Consider the following 21570-nt stretch of genomic DNA (forward strand, 5'->3'; position numbering starts at 1 on the left):
GTGTCAGCAGGATTCATTAAGGAAGTACTGCACCCTGAGTGGCTAGCAAATCCTATTCTTGTACTAAAAAGGAATAAAGTTGATTGGCGCATGCGCGTCGACTATACTGATCTCAACAAGCATTGCTCGAAGAATCCCTTCGGGCTCCCTAGAATAGATCAGGTAGTTGACTCGACTGCTGGCTGCTCTATGCTCTCCTTCCTAGACTGCTACTCTGGATATCATCAGATCAGCCTGGCAAAAGAAGATGAGGATAAGACTGCTTTCATCACATCATTTGGAGCTTTCTGCTATACCTCCATGTCGTTCGGCCTCAAGAACGCTGGAGTGACGTACCAGAGAGCCATCCAGACATGCTTAGCCGATCACTGGGGCAAGCGGGTGGAAGCTTACGTCGATGATGTGGTTATCAAGATATAAAACTTAGAAAACTTCATCGAGGATTTGCAACTGGTCTTCAATAGCCTAAGGCGCTACTGGTGGAAGCTAAACCCGGAAAAGTGTGTCTTCGGAGTGCCAGCCGGAAAGCTGCTTGGATTCATTGTCAGTCATTAAGGAATAGAAGCAAATCCAGAGAAGATTGAGGCCATCATGAGAATGGAAGCACCATGGTCGCAGAAAAAGGTGCAAAGGCTCATTGGGTGCATGGCAACGCTGAGCAGGTTCATATCAAGGCTAGGCGAGAAAGGAATGTCATTCTATAAATTACTCAAGAAGGTGGACAAGTTCAGTGGACCATTGAGGCGCAGGAGGCTCTAGCGGCATTGAAGAAGTTCTTGACCACTCCGCCGGTGCTCAAGCCACCACACCGAGCTACACCCGGTCAGTCGGCAGAAGATCAGCTCCTGTATATCTCCTGCACGACTCGCGTGGTAAGCACCACGTTAGTAGTCGAGCGGGCGGAGGAAGGACATGTATACCTGGTACAACATCTAGTTTACTTCATCAGCGAAGTCCTCGGGCCCTCAAAGATAAGGTATCCTCAAGTCCAAAAGATGTTGTACGCGGTACTTCTAACCGCTCGCAAGCTCCAGCACTACTTTGACAACCACAAAGTCATAGTAGTCACAGGATTTCCGATAGGTGATATTCTTCATAACAAAGAAGCTATTGGAAGAATAGCTAAGTGGGCATGCGAGCTTGGCGCTCATAACATAGAGTTCCGACCTCACGCAGCAATAAAAACTCAGGCATTGGTTGACTTCATATCAGAATGGACTGAGCACCAGGTCCCAGAAAGCCCAGAGGTCACTGAGGTATGGAAAATGTACTTTGATAGCTCGTTGAAGCTGCAAGGAGCGGGGGCAGGGATTCTCTTTATTGCTCCTAGAGGTGAACAACTCAAGTATGCACTCTAGTTTCTATTTCCGGCATCTAATAATGCAGCAGAGTACGAAGCACTGGTCCACAGGCTGAGCATCGCGGTTTCGCTCGGCATCAAGAAACTGATGGTGTATGGCGGTTCACTAGTAGTCATAAGTCAAATAAACAAAGATTGGGACTGCTCGACCGACTCAATGGGCAGATATTGTGCAGCCGTGCGGAAGTTAGAAGACAAGTTCGAAGGATTGGAGTTCCACCACATGGAAAGAGATCACAATGCAGCGGCTGATGCATTGTCGAAACTGGGGTCCAGTCAGGCCCAAATTCCACCTGGGATCTTCGTCCAAGAAATACAGCAACCAAGCATTATCGCAGATCAGATGGAAGAATGCAACGCCCTGAGTCAGCTAGAGGCAGATCCCAATGACTGGAGAGAGGCGATCATCAGGTACATAAATAATAAAGAGGAACCAGATGACAAGGCCGTGACAGAACGCATCGCAAGACAGTCGGCTCACTATACCATCATAGGGGCCTGTTGTATAGAAGAGGCGCAGGAGGAGTCCTCATGAAGTGCATCCACTCAACTACCGGGAGACAACTATTAGATGAGATTCATGCTGGGCAATGTGGTGTGCATGCTGCATCAAGGACTCTGGTGGGAAAGGCTTTCAGATCCGGGTTTTACTGGCCGACTACGAAGAATGATGCCGCTTAGTTAGTCCTGAAGTGCGAGGCGTGCTAATTCCTGTCAAAACAACATCACTTACCCGCGCAACAGCTGCAGACCATCCCTGTGACCTGGTCGTTTGCATGCTAGGGGCTAGACATGATCGGGCCTTTCAAGAAAGCTCAAGGAGGGTATACTCACATATTGGTTGCCATCGACAAATTTACAAAGCAGAAAGTGTACAAGCCAATAGCTTCCTTGACCTCAACAAAGGCAGTGGAGTTCATTCAGGAGATAATGTTCAGGTTTGGAATACCTAATAGCATCATCACTGACCTAGGATCTAACTTCACCAGCTCGGAGTTCTTCGATTTCTACGAGCGCAGGAGCATTTAGATCAAGTACGCATCAGTGGCACACCCAAGAGCTAATGGGAAGGTAGAAAGAACCAACGGGATGATACTTGATGCACTCAGAAAAAAGGTGTTCGATAAAAGCGAGAAGCTTGCAGGGAAGTGGATCAAGGAACTACCATACGTGGTCTGGAGCCTGCGAACCCAGCCAAGTCGAGCTCTGCATGGAAACCCCTCATTCTTCATGGTATATGGGTCAGAGGCAGTGCTACTCGCCGATCTGATCTTTGGGGTGCCCCGGTTGACCTTTGAAAGCATAGCTGACGTGGAGGCAACCAGGCTAGAGGACATTGACATGCTAGAGGAAGAACGGTTAAATATGGTAATTCAGTCGACCAGATACTAGCAGACCTTGAGGCGCTACCACGACAAAGTCGTGCGACATTGATCCTTCGCAGTGGGAGACTTGGTCCTCCGCCGAGTACTAACGAGGGAGGGACAACACAAGCTGTCACCACCATGGGAAGGATCGTTCGTCGTTGCAGAGGTCACACGACCGGGATCCTACCAACTCACTCAGATAGACGGCACCGAAGTGGGGAATTCATGGAATATCGAGCACCTCAGGAAATTCTACCCCTAGCGATACCTTAAAACTCTCAAGGGCACGTTGTACTTTGTAAGCAGAAGATTTCATCATCAATAAAGCTTTCATCTTCCAAGGCATTCAAGCTCTTGATTGGCAACTGACTTAGATTGGGCTCAACTCAAAATCAGCATAATACAACTCAGGGTGATCACTATGCCCTACTAACGGAGCAATCGGCTTAAGTCGGAAACGACTTAAGTCGGTGCGACATGCTCACGCTAACACAACTCAGGGTGATCACTATGCCCTACTAATGGAGCAATCGGCTTAAGTCAGAAACACCTTAAGTTGATGCGACATGCTCACGCTAACACAACTCAAGGTGATCACTACGCCCTACTTACGGAGCAATCGGCTTAAGTCAGAAATGCCTTAAGTCGGGCGACATGCTCACACTAACACAACTCAGGGTGATCACTATGCCCTACCAACGGAGCAATTAGCTTAAGTCGGAAATGCTTTAAGTTGGTGCGACATGCTCACGCTAACACAACTCAGGGTGATCACTATGCCCTACCAACGGAGCAATCGGCTTAAGCCAGAAACGCCTTAAGTCGGTGCAACATGCTCACGCTTACATGACTTAGGGTGATCACTATGCCCTACTAAATCGGCTTAAGACGGCAAACACCTTAAGTCGGTGCGGCTTTCTTATGCGTACACAAGTTAGGGTGATCACTATACCCAAGTAACAAAATAGCCAACTCGAATCGGGAGTGCTTCGAAGAAAAATAACTCGCTCGCATTGTCAAGGGTGTTTTTAGCACCCTGCTAACAGAATGATCAATCCAAACATAGTACAATTACATACACACAGAACTCATACCACAGTTTTTCTCTAAAAAGTACTAACTCAATGAACAAGTGTTTTTCAAGCAAATCATTGCGCTAGAGCATTCTTGCAGGAAGCCTCGACTGCAGGAGTAGCGAAAGAAGATGGTCGGCTCGCGACATCAACATCAGCAACAATATCTTCAGGCACCACGACGCCAGGCCTCCTCATCAGGATCCACCCGGCGCGAACAACCTTATCCATGGCCTTGTCGCACATCGCCATCATAACGACGCGGTCATCCTCCAAGGCCTTGATATGGAGGCGGGTGGCCTCTAGCTCCTGAGTAACAAGCTTCTTGGAAGAGCACATCTCCTTGATGACATAATCTTTGGTAGACAACAACTTACCAAGTCGGGACACTTCATCATGGGATGCCCTCATTTCGTCACGATGATGGTCCAAGTCCGACATGGTAAAACGATGACTCCTATCCAGAATGGTCAAGGAAGTGCTGGTGTCACGGTATAGACTGTCCGGGTTGTCACGAGAAGCAACGAGTGCTCGCTTTTCCTCTTGCAAGCAAGAACAACATTGAGAACCGAAGCAAGGGAAGCTAAACAGAAGCAACCAAGCGCGTTTACCTCATAAGCCATCCTCTTAGAGTCAAGTTGTGCATTCAGAGAAGAGTTTAAGGAGCGAGCATTGTCCAAGAAAGCAGATGTTTGGCTCAAGTTAGCCTGACTCTGGGTATACTTCTCTTCAGTATCAGAGCATCCCTGAGCCAAATCTGATAAAGCAGCAGAGAAAAGCGCAAGGTATAAGATAAGCAGAGCAATGAAAACAAAAAAAGGAGACTATGAGCTCACTAACCAGCGTTTGAGGCCTTCAGGTCTTCTATCTGTTTTTGAAGCAGTAAAGGGTTCCATTGCATCAAGGATGAAACTTGGTCGGGGACAGGAGCGCTACAGGATTTCAGTTGGGCAGATACGGAACCAAGAACATCCTGTGATTGCCAAAAATAAGCAAGAGAGCTAGTTTGCTAGCATAAATGATAAAAAGCGAAAGTTGATTCACCTGAAGGTTGGAGAGGAACAAGGGAAGACCCAAAGTAGGAAGAAATAGTGCATTGCTTGTTGAGGGGATGTCAGCAGGAACGATATCGAAGGCACGACTTGGAGAAACCCCAGCTTCGTCAGCAGGTAGCAGACTCCTGGCGTCTAGATCATTGGCCTCTAAAGTAACTAGGCCAGCGAGAGTAGCTGATAGGCATGTCACTGCGGGCTCCCCTGATTGGACCGGCGGCGATCCAACGCGGACGTCCATGGAGGCAGCAGATGAGGAACCTGCCACAACACCCTCGGGGCCTGGGTCGCTCCCGGCACCACCCTCGGGGGCTGGGCCCTACGTAGTAGCCACTTCCAAGGCTGGAGATCCATCAGCCATATCCAGAGGAGCCGGACGACTCGGATCAGCTGCATTGAGGGCCGGTGCGTCTTCGCGTGTTAGACCGCCCTCCAAGGTCGATGAAGCACGAGAGACTGTCTGGGTTGCCTCTAGCCCGATAGGATTGCACGACAAAAGAGCATCATCTGGAACCTCTGAATAGATGACAGGATTGTCAACCCCAGGGGGCTCTGATAGAAGGTTCTCGGGGATGATTTCGTCCAGTGCATGGTCAAAATCAGATATCGACAACCCCTGAAGGCTGACAAGCGCTGATAGGGCCTACATCGGAATGTTGCTGCCCCTGTGGAGACGGTTGTTCTTACGGATTAACGGAACTTCTTCTTCTTCCTCCTCCTCATCTTCATCAAGCACACTACCAACAACTCGAGCATTGTCACAACCTCCGACATTGTCCTCGAGGATGGTGCTCACTAGGCCATCGCCGAGGAATAATGTAGAGGGGCTAGCATCTTGCTCCAAGCACGATAACTGCTGGAGTCGTCTTTTATTCTTTCTCCCCTCGTCAGGCACAGTCGGATGGTTCACTCGGCATGATCGCTTGCGACAAGCACCTTCAGGTTTCCGAATTCCCTCGTCTTCACCAAGGTCCTGCCCAATCGCAACCGCCATCGACTCAGTGTAGGCAGAGTCAGATGATTCCCCAGCCAGCATGCTAAGAACATCGTTCATCTCAACATCATCGGTACTAGTTGGCATCTCAAAGTGGGTCTGCTTTTCAGACTCGAGAAGATTTCGGAAGGGAGCAATGAAAGCCTCAATGTCTTCTAAGGAGGGTCGCACTCTAGGGCTCGGACTGCCATCTTGAACAGGAGGATTGGAAACGAAATCGGAAAAGGGACTCTATGGAGGCAGATTCTAGGCAGAATAGGCTGAGGGGGCACCAACATTTGAAACCCTATACCTCAACATCAAATCGAGTCGGCTCAACAGGTCCTCATCGGGAATTTGTCTATTGGTAATTCAGGTAGGATCATTGACCCCGGTGTATAGATAGGCGGGGTAGACTCTATCCTTCAGAGGCTGGATGTTCTTGAAGACAAAGTCAGCGACCTCAGCTTCAGCAGTCAAGCCTCTGTCTTTCAGCGAGCAAATCTCAGTAAGCAGCACCTTGGATTCGGCTACCTCTGAACTAGTGGGGGACTCTGTCCAGCTAGGCATGCGAACGTCGGGTTGCCTCCCTGGTCGAGGGGGAGGGACTTGTTGTGATTCTCCATGGTAAACCAGTCAAGGCACCATCCTTTAATGATGTCCTTAAGAGGGATGTCAAGGTACTCCACTTTCCTCCCCCAGCGAAGCTCCAAACTGGCACCACCAACAAGTTGATGTTGTCCCCCAGCCATACTGGGCCGACAGTGGTAAAGATATCTCCAAAGCCCAAAGTGGGGAAGAATTTCAAGGAACGCCTTGCAAAGGTGCACGTACGAAAATGGCAATTTGAAGAATAGAGTTGGGATTTAAATGTGTAAGATTCAAATCGTAGAAATCAAGGAGGCCCACGCCAGATTCGCCAAGAAACAGGCAGGGCAAGCCCTCGGATGAGGAAAGGCATAAAGATAACGGCTTCGTGGGTGTCTTCTGTAGGGACGGTCACCCCACGCCAGATTCGCCAAGAACACAGCTCTTTCGGTGGCAAAACCCTAGTCTCCGCAAGATGCAAGAGATTGGACTCAGAAATGACAGACATGTGGTTACCGGCAAATGGAAGCTAGCTGTTGGGATCAATGGGCGAAATGATTGGAGCAGTAGCGCTCTGTCTTTTCCTCTTGGGGGCCATTGCAATCTCTCAGGCGGAGTGGGCAGGCACAAGAACTCAGAAAGCAGAGAAGCGGTGGAGGAGAAAAGTGAGATTTAGGGTTCGAAACTCAAGAAGACACGTTGGCATAGGTATAGGTTGGCTCCGTAAGTCGGGCATTACCTCTAAAATGCCAGATCATAACTCGGAAAAGCAAGAATCACAATCATCACTCGGCATTACCTCTAAAATGTCGGCAAGCCTTCAAGCACACGAGCAAAAAACACGCAACAGTGGTTAAGTGAAATAACTGCGTTCTTCATTCATAAAGGGGGGTTCAACACAAACTAGAAGCCGACTCATTATGAGTCGGCCTCTTTTATCCCTGATCGTTACATTACATTACTCTACTACTTACACTACACTATACTAATACTACTCTAATCCACTACTACTCACTACTAATTATTGCTACTGCTGCTGCTATCTATACTAATATTTAAACCAGCGGCATTATGCCACTGGCCTTGCCGCTGGCCCCGTCGCCCTTGCTGTCATCGTCGTCGCCCTCGCCGTCACCGTCGCCCTTGATACCGTCGTCTTCACCCGGGCTGCCGTCGTCATCGCCCTTGCTGCCATCGCCCTCGCCGTCACCGTCGCTCTTGCTGCCGTCGCCCGTGCTACCGTCGCCGTCTCCCATGTCGTTGTCGCCCTTGCTGTCATCGTCGTCGCCGCTGCTGCCGTCGCCCTCGCCGTCACCATCGTCGCTGCTCCACTCCTCAGAGGAGTCGGAGGAGTCCACCTCTTCTGAGGAGACCTCCTCTGACTCATCCGATCCACCGAGCCTGGCACGCTCGATGGAGCGCCAGTACGCTCGGTCCGCGTTAGACAGTCCCATGGAGTCATCCCAATCCTCGGATGATGCCACTGGAGAAGCAGGAGCGAGCGATCGATCATACTCGGAGGAGGCATCCTCCAAGTATTCTGAGTCGCCAAAGTCCTCCGAAGGAGGACTTGTGTAGCATCCCAAAAATTCAAATCTTGAAATTTTCTCAAACTCGCTCTAAATTCAAAATGAATTTCAAATTTCATTTCAAAATGTTTGTTTGCGAGTTGATATCAACAAATAAATTATAGTGGCCTATATTCTCTCCAAAATCCTCCTCAAAATATCTTACAAATATTTCCCCAGTGACCCCCTCAAATTCTTCCTAGAAATACTGCCCAAATATTTCCCCAGTGACCCCCCTCAAATTCTTCCCAGAAATACTGCCCAGATATTTCCCCAGTGATCCCCTCTATTCCAGAAATATTGTCCAAATATTCCACCGATAATTCTCCAGATATTTTCCTCTTGAGAAATACCCTCCGAATCATTTTTAAAGTCCCCACAAATATTTTCTTCAAAACTTTTCTCGTGCTCAAACGTATATGTATGCCTCCAGTGTTATACGGTGAGCTCTACAAGCTAATTACACTCATACAACACAAATACATGCTAATCTCCCACTAATCCTCTCATCCTCCCACTAATCCTCTCATCCCACCCAAAGCCATTTCATGCAACTCTTCCCCCCCCACACACACACGCCCACTCCACCTCCCACACAAGCACACACTAGCACAAGGATCGTTCGGTCGTTCTTCGATCATTCGTCCATCTGTTCTTAGTTTGTTCGTTCATTCGTCCGATCGTTCGATCGTTCGTCCGATCGTTCATGGTCCGTTCGTCCGATCGTTCGATCGTTCATCCGTTCGTTCGTCTAAATAATCTTTGTTCAGTCGTTATGCTGCCGAAATTCCGATCGTTCGTTCGATCATTCGATCGTTCATTGTTCGTTCATAGTTCCTATTCATCGTTCATCGTTCGTTCATAGTCCCTATTCACCGTTCTTCCAGATAATCTTTGTCCTGTCGTTATGCTACCGAAATTCCGATCGTTCGTTCGTCCGATCATTCGATCGTTCGTCCATTCGTTTATAGTTCCTATTCATCGTTCATCGTTCGTTCATAGTTCCTATTCATCATTCATCGTTCGTTCATTGTCCCTATTCATCGTTCTTCCAGATAATCTTTGTCCTGTCGTTATGCTGCCGAAATTCCGATCGTTCGTTCGTCCGATCATTCGATCGTTCGTCCGTTCGTTCAAAGTTCCTATTCATCGTTCATCGTTCGTTCATAGTCACTATTCATCGTTCGTTCGTACGACTATTCACCATTACTATTCATCGACACTATTCGACGTTGTTAGTATTCATCGTTACTATTCAACGACACTATTCATCATCATTACTATTCATCGTTAATATTCATCGATGATATCTATGGCAACTTTTTCGTCGTTACTATTCATTGTTACTATTCATCGTTCATCCGATCACCCCAAATTTCAACTACTCATCCATCATGCTGTCCAGTCCACCTAAGACCAGCCAGACCCATATTCCAGTCATACGAACTCCGGTGACTGTGATTTTCCTTCCAGTAGGGAACTTCCCATCTGGTCACCCATCCCAGGTTTCTCCAAGTTGAGCACGCTTAACTTTGAGATTCCTTCGAACCAGGCTTCCAAACTCTGATTCCAATGATTCTTGTTTCTAAATTCTTATCAAACTACTCCCTATCCAACCATGTCATCCCTTAAGCATGGTTCATGTTCCAGAAAAGTCCCAAAATACTCTTGTCAAATATTCTGCCTATAACTCTCATGTTCATACTAAGTCAGACGATTCATTCATCACTATTCTCACCTACAGTGAACTTCACTGTGCTACACCACATACACTCAGCTATAAATACACCCAGCTACCTTCTCCCTCTCCACACACACTCAAAACCTTCAGCCAAGGCAAACACCCCACCCACTCAGTTACATCGCTCTGCCGGCTACACGCATAATATCGCTTCGTGTCACACCCGGGTTTTAGGGCACCAAGACCCGGGCGCGAACATAATCACCAGGTGTGCTGGGACCAAGTCTCACACATATGATGAATCATGACACAAGATCGAATGTCACATCTTTACTATATAATAGGAGTTCTATACAAAATAAATAATTACATTATAAGGAGACAACGGTCCAGCAACCCAAAGTTGACTGGGAGACGACGGCCTAGACCTCTCATGAACTCGCCACAGCATCCTCCAAGCGCCTCATCCTGCGGTACCTGTTCTTGACCTGTGGGGGTGTGAGACAGCAAGAGTGAGCTCACATACGTTCATAGCTCAACAAGTTGTGGGGAATAATGTGCATGAACTCGCCAAAGGTGGGAGCTCATGAAGTGTAAGGCTTACCAAAGAGGATGGTTGAAGTTGAGCATTTCTTTTAAAGTTGGTCAAATTTTATTAGCAATTACTAAGTATAAGTAAATACCAACCCAATTAAGTAGTAGAACAAAAGTAACAACATCACCTGCAATGCAATGCATATGACAAATTGAATTTAAGTTCCATAATTTAATCATGTGAGTGTCCGAGCTGCTCATGACCGTGAGCATGGCTAGTATACCAGTTTTACACTCTGCAGAGGTTGCACATCTTTACCCACAAGTCATGTTACCCATCTGCCAAGAGACGACCAATCCCATACACCTCTACAGAGGAGGCGAGGCAGGGTAACACTACGAGGCCTTTACAAAGTTCCACTAGCTTCAGAAAACCCGCTACAGTTTATAGGAAGCTCCAGTGCAGGAATCCCTCGCCTGACCGCCATCGCAGCAAAATCAACCAAGGACCTCCCTACACTGACCACTCCCCTACTACCCTTGCCCCTTTTGGGTAAGGTAGTCATCCACTAGCTTTCCTAGTTAATCAGCCAAGGGCGTCCCATTAAACCCTTGTGGTAGCACTGTTTTCCCAGGTGGTTCTCCATGTTCCCATTAACATAATGATATTATCATGAACAGTAAATAATGAACAGATAATAAAAAGTGTAATCACGAGTAATGAATATCTCTATACCCAAACCACATAAAGCAATAGCATGTACTACCCAAAAATTTAGTAGCAAAACCAGTGGTGAAACAAGGTATAAAGATAGTCAAATCTAGGGTAACCTATTGGGTCCCATCAAAATTAACCTATGCAGATCATTATGATTAATAAGAACATGACTGGGTAAAAAGGAAGTGATCAAGGGCATAACTTGTCTGGGACATGAGATTCCAGGTACCAGGATGATCTTCAGATGACTCGTGACCTCACGCTAGTCGTAGCAATACAAACAAACATGGTATAGGCAGAATTAACATCACAACAAACATAAGAATAATCTACGCGTCGCTACGAGATCGTAGGAACAAGGATTACTAAACTCGGGGATACTGTTATGAAGTTATGGTTTTCTGAAGATCCATGTGGTTAAATATAGCATAGACTAAGTGCAACATTTTAATCTATATTTCATGACTAAAAAAAGTTATCAGAAAATAATAAATATTATTGTGAGACTAATGCAACTAGAATGGATTAAAACGGAGTTACAGTTACCAAGTTACGATTTTTTGAAGTCATTAAGCACCTAGAATAGATTAATTCAAATGAACATTTTTAATTCAAGTTTCATGGCTAAACAGTGGCATTAGATGATGGAAAATATTAAAAAATTATTGTCACTGAAATGACTCAAATTGGAGTTAAAATGAATTGACTATGAATTTCACAAGTTTCTGGCATTTATTTTCACATTAAAAATCATTTTCTAATTACTTTTACTGGATTTTCTAATTCTCTGGATTGGGCGCCAATTACTAAAGAGTTCTGGGGCTAATCCATAAAAATCTCCCAGACTCGGTCTATCCCGAGACATACTGCGGGTTGATTTCTACCTTAGTTAGAGGGCTCTCTTGTAAAAATTGCAACCGAAAGGGTATCGCTGCCCGCTGGCCGCCCGATTACAACTGAACGACATAGATCTGATCTGATAATAATCTGAACCGGTATGCCGCGAGGTCCATAGGATCTAGGATCCATGGATCAAAATTCATGACACGATATCTAATATTAATCGTCCAGCTCATGATCAACGACTACGATCCCCCGGTCCGAACCGGTATTGCATGTTCTAATCTTGGCCGCAATATCACAATCCAACGATCAACGGCTAATAGCACCACCACGCGATGCCCAGGCTTCTGGTGGCGAGCCGAGACGCGGTGGCGCCATTGTTGGGGATAGTGATTCGGCCCACCCGATGATAAAACTTAACGAGAGTAAGTGCTACTTGACGCGGGCAACAAGACGAGATAGAAGAGGGAGTCCCTACCTCGGATTGGCGATGACGGCCCCGACCACGCGACGGTGAAGTATCGCCGCGGTGTTTATACTTCGGCGAGAAATCGGTCGAAGGCCGAGGTCTTAATCTATCAAGTGATGCAACTAGAGGTTTCTGTGGCGACTGGCGAATCTCCCTGACCACCGGCAGGACGCCGGAACACGCGTGGTCCAAGTACGATGTTAGCTATCTTGTTTTCTCCGAGCTGGCGGCAATGGTGGCTAGCGCAACCGATGCAGGCGAGTGGGAGGTGCTCGGGTCTGATGGAGGGTGAAGGAGGGGTACAAAACTTCGGCTTATATGCACCACGGCGAAGTCCGTGCGGTGGAAACCGAACAGCGAGCACTACGGCGAGGATCCGCAGATCACAGACGGCATGTCAGCGTTAGAAGTCCAAGCTAGGAAACCGGTGTATTCGGTTGGGAAGACGACCCTGCCAAGGTAGCCCACCGTCAGCGGCATCACGAGATGAGTTCGCATGGACGGAACTCGAGCTTCCCGGTGGGATCGGCGTCTGCTACGGCGCGGAGTCTGTTTAGAGGATAGAGATGGCACTGAGCAGGGGGGCCACCACGCAGCATCCCCGAGCTGTAACCTGCGTGCGATGGCGAGTGCCAGGATGGGACGAAGGTTGGCGGATGCGGGCGGACCATAGCGTTGGGTCGAGGACAGACCGCGCTCGAGGAAGTCCCTGTGCCAGCGATATGCGCATGAACGCACGATGTGGAGTTTGTGCGGCTAACTTGCATGCTTATGTCATAGCATATGTCATGATGACCTCATTTACGATAAGAGAATAAATAAAAAGGAAATAGGAAGGGAGGCCTGAGGGACATGGGCTAGTTCTACATATTGGGCCATCCGGTAAGCTCCCTTCACCCTTTGTTTCTTTTCTTATTTCTATTTTCATTTCTATTTTGTATTTTCTATTTTATTTTAGTTCAAATATCTAAATTTCAAATCTGGTTTGGTCACAAATTCATATGCAACATTCAAAGAACTCGGCATGAGATGCAAGTCACATTTATTTTGTATGTTAATTATTTATTTAGGCAAATGCTCCAAAATATGTAGTACACACACAAAATTTGAATATAAAATTTGAACTACCAAAAATTTTATATATCTAGTTATTTATTTTAGGAAGGTATAATCCTTTATTAGAAGATACTTTAGTTTAATTCTATTTGGAAAAAATTACTAAACCCAAAATTAGGATTTTGGGGTGTTACACTTCACCTCTAGTCCACCCTCCAGGTAAGCACCTCTGCTCCACCACCAGTAATATCACAACACCACATGACACAGATTCTGCTCAAGACTCTACCCATCCATATATTGCTATTCTGACCACTATACTAAATATTTGTTGGTTTGTATGTTTGCTTGTTCGTGTTGCATAGTTATCTGAGCGTTTGTGCCGTCTCGTGGAGGCCAGATCTGCAAGTCTACGCCAGGCAGTGGAGCTAGAAGCCAGTTTTGCGAGCTCCCCTTCCCTTTCGCCGGATATGCATGGCAAGCTCACTGGATCCCTTTGATGCATAAATTACCTATGATTTTTCAACCACAACCCTCAGCCTGTTATTTTATGCATGATATGATTTTGAGACAAGTTATTATGGCCACCCAGCCGCTTGCCGCAATCAATCCTTGATATATTATTTACAAATGATTTGAGAAAAGGTGTGAGTTTTCAAAAGAAAATGTTTTTCAAAATGTGTATGATGAAGGGTTTTCACCCTTATCACCTTTGAGTAGGGATGATCAGGGACTCCCTAGTTTAGGGGAGGGCCTAAGGTAATGGCTCAGCTGGTTTAGGTGTGAGCAGAAGGATTGTCCCCTCACATAAGGACCGGTTTGTCATCCTTCACTACCTGTACTCATGATAAGTACAACCACTCGAGACTATATGGGCAGTCACTCAATCTGAACTCGTACGGTCCAAACCCCAGGGTTATGAAGGCTGGGGAGCACCGGGAGGATAAGGAGGGGGAATGTTTTGTCCGGTTTGGACATGGCGGTGGCCTGACTCCTTCCGGTATAACCGTTAAGGTGAGGAAGTGCGAGGAAAGAAAGAGATTCGGCATTTGGGTCTCACGACGGTGAGATCGCAGAAACCGGACTAGTGGGTAAAGTATACCCCTCTGCGCAGAGTTCAAACTTATTTGAATAGTCTGTGTCCACAGGAATGGACAAGCCTGGTGTGGTATGGCAATTAGTGTTTTGTTTTAAAAAAAAGGTGCGTTTGAGAAAAGTGGTTTCTAAAAGGTCCGGCGATTGAGACGTGAGCTATGGTGGACGGGAAGTCCAGTAGCTGTTTTTGAAAATGAAAACCAGTGGGAACTGCTGAGATACCTGGATGGTTTAGTCCAGGGGATTTTATTCTATATTGAAAAACTTCCTGCTCCTTTAGGAGAGGATGCACTTTGAAAAATACAAAATGTTTTACAAAACAACCCTGCATAAAATATTGTTGTTTCTGCAAAATATCCTGAGCTCCACATATTCCATGCATTATATCTGATTTCTCCATTCCGCGGGTGAAGGTGGGCTGCTGAGTACGTTTGTACTCACCCTTGCTTATTTGTTATTTTCAGAAAAAGGAGATCGGGTAAGAGTTACGACTGTTTCCAACCTTGCATGTGGCTGTTGGACCGCTGATTTGCTTCGCTGCGTATATCGGGCTGCTTCAGCCCCACTCTGATGATATGTCCCGAGTTGTGGACCAACTCTTAAAGTTGATCGCCACCTTTATAGGTTTGTCTCGTTTAAGCAGATCTGGAATCATCTGATGTATAAATGTGTTTACTAGCCTCCTAGGACTAGTAATTGTATCACATTTGAGTCCCAGAGGATCTGGGGTGCTTCAGGTGGTATCGGAGCTGTTAGGTTGGCCGCAGGACGTAACCCTTAGCCTTGATCCAAAAGTTTTTGAGTCAAAACTATTTTCTTAAAAAAATCTTTCTCTCATCCCTTCATTTCAAAAATGCTTTCTCCCTTTCCTTCTCTCAGAAGTCAGATGGAGGTCCGTTGCCAAACCAGCTTTTGCCATACTGAAGATGGTTTCCCCAAGTTGCTGAGAGCATGCACAGTTCGCCTCGGAATCAGGAGCCAGCAAGAGTATGATGGTCGTGAATTCGTCGAGCATGGCACAGAGAAGTGTGTCGTGACTGTATACATTGGATCCAGTCTGCACCATGTGGAATGGAGTGTCACTGCTGCTGGGCATAGATTCAAAGACACCTGCCAAGTTGTCGCCCGCAAGGCATTGAGGGCCCTGTGTCAGATCTATGAAGAAGTGGCCAACACCCCGCTCAGATTCTTTCCACCCTTTCAGAGAAACCGTCCTGTTTGGATGGCCAGGATGCATGCATTGGAAGGGCAACAACTGCTTGAGGACGACCCCACAGACATGTACCTCACTGCATACCTGCTCACCCTGGATGCGCATTATGATTTCTTGGTTCGGCACCACTGTTAGATGATTGCCCGAGCAGAAGATGCAGAGAAGCGCAACCGTAAGCTCCATGTGGATCTCACCACAGCTCAAGCTCGTGCAACTGCCTTGGAAAGTCGTGAAGTCATTGTTGTTGAAGCCCTAAAGCAAGCCAAGGATGAGCATGTCCAGAAGTTGATGGAGGCCTACTTGATCACCCATAACTAATGTATAGCCCTGCGGATCCAAGAGCCCGCTTCATCCAACCCAGTTCAACCCAGGAGAGCTGAAGATCCCCAGATTCTTGAAGGTCACCCGGTCTCTATTAGAGGAGATAAGAAGGCTTGGGAACTACCGGAAGGAGCCATAATCTTGGAAGGAATGCCAGTCTTCCCTCAGGCTATGGATAAGCAAGAGCACCCCAAGTCCTCCCAAGATCCCCCGCCAGAGTTGTTTGACCCCTCACCATGAAGAAGATTCCATCACCAGCCCTTGAGATCAAAGAAGAAGCTGCAAGCACCCCACCAGCACCGCCGCCCTCTGAAGAGCTACAAGAGCCAGTCCAGCTTGAAGAAGAGTTCGACCCCGTCTTGCCATCTCAGTCGCTGCTAGAAGAAGTCATAAATATTAGCTCCCTCTTAACCCATCCAGGAGATGTCTCAGATTGAAGTTGTGCGCCAGCCTAGCTAGAAGAGAAGCTGCCTGGTCTAAGTTAGTCATGCCCAGTCCTCTCCATGCATTGGGTAGTGAAGTTTTTCTTCACTTTGGCTAGAGCCCTGCATGTATGAGAGGTAATCGTGTAGACTCGTGTTTTGCAAAACTCTAATTGTGTGGCCCCTAGGGCATTTCAAAATGAATTTCGCTTGATGTTTTCCTCCCTTTTGAGTGCATATGTGATGCTTTAATGTTAGTGCTCATAAGTTGCATTTAGCATAGTTCTCAATTCAGGAGCCAAGCAATAGTAGTTATGCTTAGCCCCAGAATCTGAGTAGTCCGTGCTTTGGAAAAACTCTATTCTTCCCTTATTCAAAACATTTGATTTGTTTGTGCTTATCATTGCTGAGCTCGTGTGTTTTCTTTCTTTTTAAGAAAGGTTTTCTCTAAAAACATAGATCTCAAATTAGATCCAATCCTCACCTTATTCTTCCATTCTCATCTTAACCCATCTCAATAGAAAAGTGCCTTACCCAAGAAGATACCGGGAAGCTTACCCTTGAAGCCTGGAATAAGCTATAGAAGGAACCTATCCAGCCGCTCAGTCAAAAGGACCGACCGTGAGAATCAAGGCACTGCCCCTGAGTCAAAGTAAACAGGAAAAGAGGACAAAAGGAGTTATTACCATACAGAGAGGCAAAGATTCTTGGAACCAGAGACCACAAACATCAGGGTCATGACCCCACCACTCACTCGTGCCCCCCGCACGCGTGCCCGCCTCCATGCGCACCACCACCGCCCCACTTCCCCTTTGCAACGCACCCACCGCCATTACCGCCAGCAACACCATCCCCTCTGTCGCACCCGCTGCCGCGTGGCACCTGCTCCATCACCGCCACTCCACACCCCCCAAGCACCGCCATCAGTGTCGCTCGCCTATAAAACCCCCACCAGCTCCCTCAGTTCCTATTCCGCTGAAAGCAAAACACACCTGATAAACTCCCCTCTGCCAAATCGCAAGCAACCCCATTTTTTCCACTCCCTCGCCCCTAAGATCACAATGCTTGGTGATTCTTGGGTTGAAGACTATTGTACATGGTTCATAGTGTTTGGTTTCCTCCTCTTTATGATGGTAATACTCTTTGGTAGAATCCTCCAGTGGGAAGAGCAAAGAGAAAGAAAGGGTCAGTGAAAAGAGAAAAGAAGATAGTGAAGAGAAGATAAGAAGAAGGTTATCCCAAAATCAACCCTGTGTCAGTCATCTCTTCGCGGCCTGCTCAAGCAGCAACAGCAGAAGAAGGCCTCGTAACACCCTTGTTATGAGGTACTTCAAGGAGTTCAAATCCCCAAGATTCAAGAGTTCTACCCTCATTCATTTTAAGTGGGGTAGTGTTCCAGCAAGGTTCCTGCTATGAAGAAAAAGAAGAAGGCCTGTAGCAAGCTTGTGGAGGACCAGGTCATCGAAGCTTATAAGTTTCTAGATGAGAGGTGGTCACCCAAGTTTTTGTTGATGAAGCACCAGAAGACCAATCAAGGAAGGAATCCATGTGGGAGTTCGCAAGAGAAAGGTTTGCGTGTTGGCATCAATGTTTCCTCAATAAGCTAGCTACCAAGCGAAAGCCAGAAGCCTGAAGATGATCTTTGAGTAGCCAGAATCATCGTCTGCAATCAGCAACCGGATGCTCCTGAAAGGCCAGATTTTATTTAAGTTCCATCTCCTCGAAGAGTCTACAAAGTGAAGATATGTAGCTAAAGTAAAGCTATACCCATAACCCTTCTAAGCCGAATCTCGAGGACGAGATTCCTTTTAAGTGGGGTAGATTTGTAACATCCCAAAAAATCAAATCTTGAAATTTTCTCAAACTCGCTCTAAATTCAAAATGAATTTCAAATTTCATTTCAAAATGTTTGTTTGCGAGTTGATATCAACAAATAAATTATAGTGGTCTATATTCTCTCCAAAATCCTCCTCAAAATATCCTACAAATATTTCCCCAGTGACCCCCTCAAATTCTTCCGAGAAATACTGCCCAGATATTTCCCCAGTGACCCCCTCAAATTCTTCCCAGAAATACTGCCCAGATATTTCCCCAGTGATCCCCTCTGATTCATTCCATAAATATTGTCCAAATATTCCACCGATAATTCTCCAGATATTTTCCTCTTGAGAAATACCCTCCGAATCATTTTTAAAGTCCCCACAAATATTTTCTTCAAAACTTTTCTCATGCTCATACGTATACGTATGCCTCCAGTGTCATACGGTGAGCTCTACAAGCTAATTACACTCATACAAGACAAATACATGCTAATCTCCCACTAATCCTCTCATCCTCCCACTAATCCTCTCATCCCACCCCAAGCCATTTCATGGCAACTCTTCCCCCCCCCCACACTCACACGCCCACTCCACCTCCCACACAAGCACACACTAGCACAAGGATCGTTTGGTCGTTCTTCGATCGTTCGTCTATCTGTTCTTAGTTTGTTCGTTCGTTCGTCCGATCGTTCGATCGTTCGTCCGATCGTTCATGGTTCGTTCGTTCGATCGTTCATTCGTTCGTTCGTCCAAATAATCTTTGTTCAGTCGTTATGCTGCCGAAATTCCGATCGTTCGTTCGTTCGATCATTCGATCGTTCATCGTTCGTTCATAGTTCCTATTCATCGTTCATCGTTCGTTCATAGTCTCTTTTCATCATTCTTCCAGATAATATTTGTCCTGTCGTTATGCTGCCGAAATTCTGATCGTTCTTTCGTCCGATCATTTGATCGTTCGTCCGTTCGTTCATAGTTCCTATTCATCGTTCATCGTTCGTTCATAGTTTCTATTCATCATTCATCGTTCGTTCATAGTCCCTATTCATCGTTCTTCCAGATAATCTTTGTCCTGTCGTTATGCTGCCGAAATTCTGATCGTTCGTTCGTCCGTTCGTTCAAAGTTCCTATTCATCGTTCGTTCATAGTCACTATTCACCGTTCATCGTTCGTTCGTACGACTATTCACTATCACTATTCATCGTTACTATTCGACATCGTTGCTGTTCAACGACACTATTCATCGTTGTTACTATTCACCGTTAATATTCATCGGTGATATCTATGGTACCTTTTTCGTTGTCACTATTCATCATTACTATTCATCGATCATCCGATCACCCCAAATTTCAACTACTCATCCATCATGTTGTCCAGTCCACCTAAGACCAGCCAGACCTATATTCCAGTCATATGAACTCTGATGACTGTGATTTTCCTTCCAGTAGGGAACTTCCCATCTGGTCACCCATCCCAGGTTTCTCCAAGTTGAGCACGCTTAACTTTGAGATTCCTTCGAACTAGGCTTCCAAACTCCGATTCCAATGATTCTTGTTTCTAAATTCTTATCAAACTATTCCCTATCCAACCATGTCATCCCTTAAGCATGGTTCATGTTCCAGAAAACTCCCAAAATACTCTTGTCACATATTCTGCCTATAACTCTCCTGTTCATAAGTCAGACGATTCGTTCGTCACTATTCTCACCTACAGTGAACTTCACTGTGCTACACCACATACACTCAGCTATAAATACACCCAGCTACCTTCTCCCTCTCCACACACACTCAACACCCTCAGCCAAGGCAAACACCCCACCCACTTAGTTACACTGCTCTGCCGGCTACACGCATAGTGTCGCTTCGCCTCCAGTCCACCCTCCAGGTAAGCACCTCCGCTCCACCACCAATAATATCACAACACCACATCACACAGATTCTGCTCAAGACTCTACCCATCCATATATCGCTATTCTGACCATTGTACTAAATATTTGTTGGTATGCTTGTTGGTTTGTATGTTTGCTTGTTCATTTTGCATAGTTATCGGAGCGTTCGTGCCATCTCGTGGAGGCTAGATCTACAAGTCTACGCCAGGCAGTGGAGCTAGAAGCTAGTTCTGCGAGCTCCCCTTCCCCCTTTGTCGGGTAAGCACAACAAGCTCACTAGATCCCTTTGATGCATAAATTACCTATGATTTTTCAACCACAACCCTCAGCCTGTTATTTTATGCATGATATGATTTTGAGAGAAGTTATTATGGCCACCCAGTCGCTTGTCGTAATCAATCCTTGATATATTTGTTACAAATGATTTGAGAAAAGGTGTGAGTTTTCAAAAGAAAATGCTTTTCAAAATGTGTATGATGAAGGGTTTTCACCCTTATCACCTTTGAGTAGGGATGATCAGGGACTCCCTAGTTTAGGGGAGGGCCTAAGGTGATGGCTCAGCTGGTTTAGGTGTGAGCAGAAGGATTGTCCCCTCACATAAGGACCAGTTTGTCATCCTTCACTACATGTACTCATGATAAGTACAACCACTCGAGACTGTATGGGCAGTCACTCAATCTGAACTCGTACGGTCCAAATTAACCCTAGGGTTATGAAGGCTGGGGAGCACCGAGAGGATAAGGAGGGGGAATGTTTTGTCCGGTTTGGACATGGCGGTGGCCTGACTCCTTCTGGTATAACCGTTAAGGTGAGGACGTGCGAGGAAAGAAAGAGATTCGGCATTCGGGTCTCATGACGGTGAGATCGCAGAAACCAGACTAGTGGGTAAAGTGTACCCCTCTACGCAGAGTTCAAACCTATTTGAATAGTCTGTGTCCACAGGAATGGACGAGTCTGGTGTGGTATGGCAATTGGTGTTTTGTTTTCAAAGAAAAGGTGTGTTTGAGAAAAGTGGTTTTTAAAAGGTCCGCTGATTGAGCCGTGAGCTATGGTGGACGGGAAGTCCAGTAACTGTTTTTGAAAATGAAAACTAGTGGGAAACTGCTGAGATACCTGGATGGTTTAGTCCAGGGGATTTTATTCTATATTGAAAAACTTCATGCTCCTTTGGGAGAGGATGCGCTTTGAAAAATACAAAATGTTTTACAAAACAACCCTGCATAAAATATTGTTGTTTCTGCAAAATATCCTGAGCTCCACATATTCCATGCATTATATCTGATTTCCCCATTCCGCGGGTGAAGGTGGGCTGCTGAGTACGTTTGTACTCACCCTTGCTTATTTGTTGTTTTTCAGAAAAAGGAGATCGGGTAAGAGTTACGACTGTTCCTAGCCTTTGCTGTGGCTGTTGGACCGCTGATTTGCTTCGCTGCGTATACCGGGCTGCTTCAGCCCCACTCTGATGATATGTCCCGAGTTGTGGACCAAATCTTAAAGTTGATCGCCACCTTTATAGGTTTGTCTCGTTTAAG

Source organism: Zea mays, chromosome 1 (genome assembly GCF_902167145.1).
Source record: "Zea mays cultivar B73 chromosome 1, Zm-B73-REFERENCE-NAM-5.0, whole genome shotgun sequence".
Classification (NCBI taxonomy): domain Eukaryota; kingdom Viridiplantae; phylum Streptophyta; class Magnoliopsida; order Poales; family Poaceae; genus Zea; species Zea mays.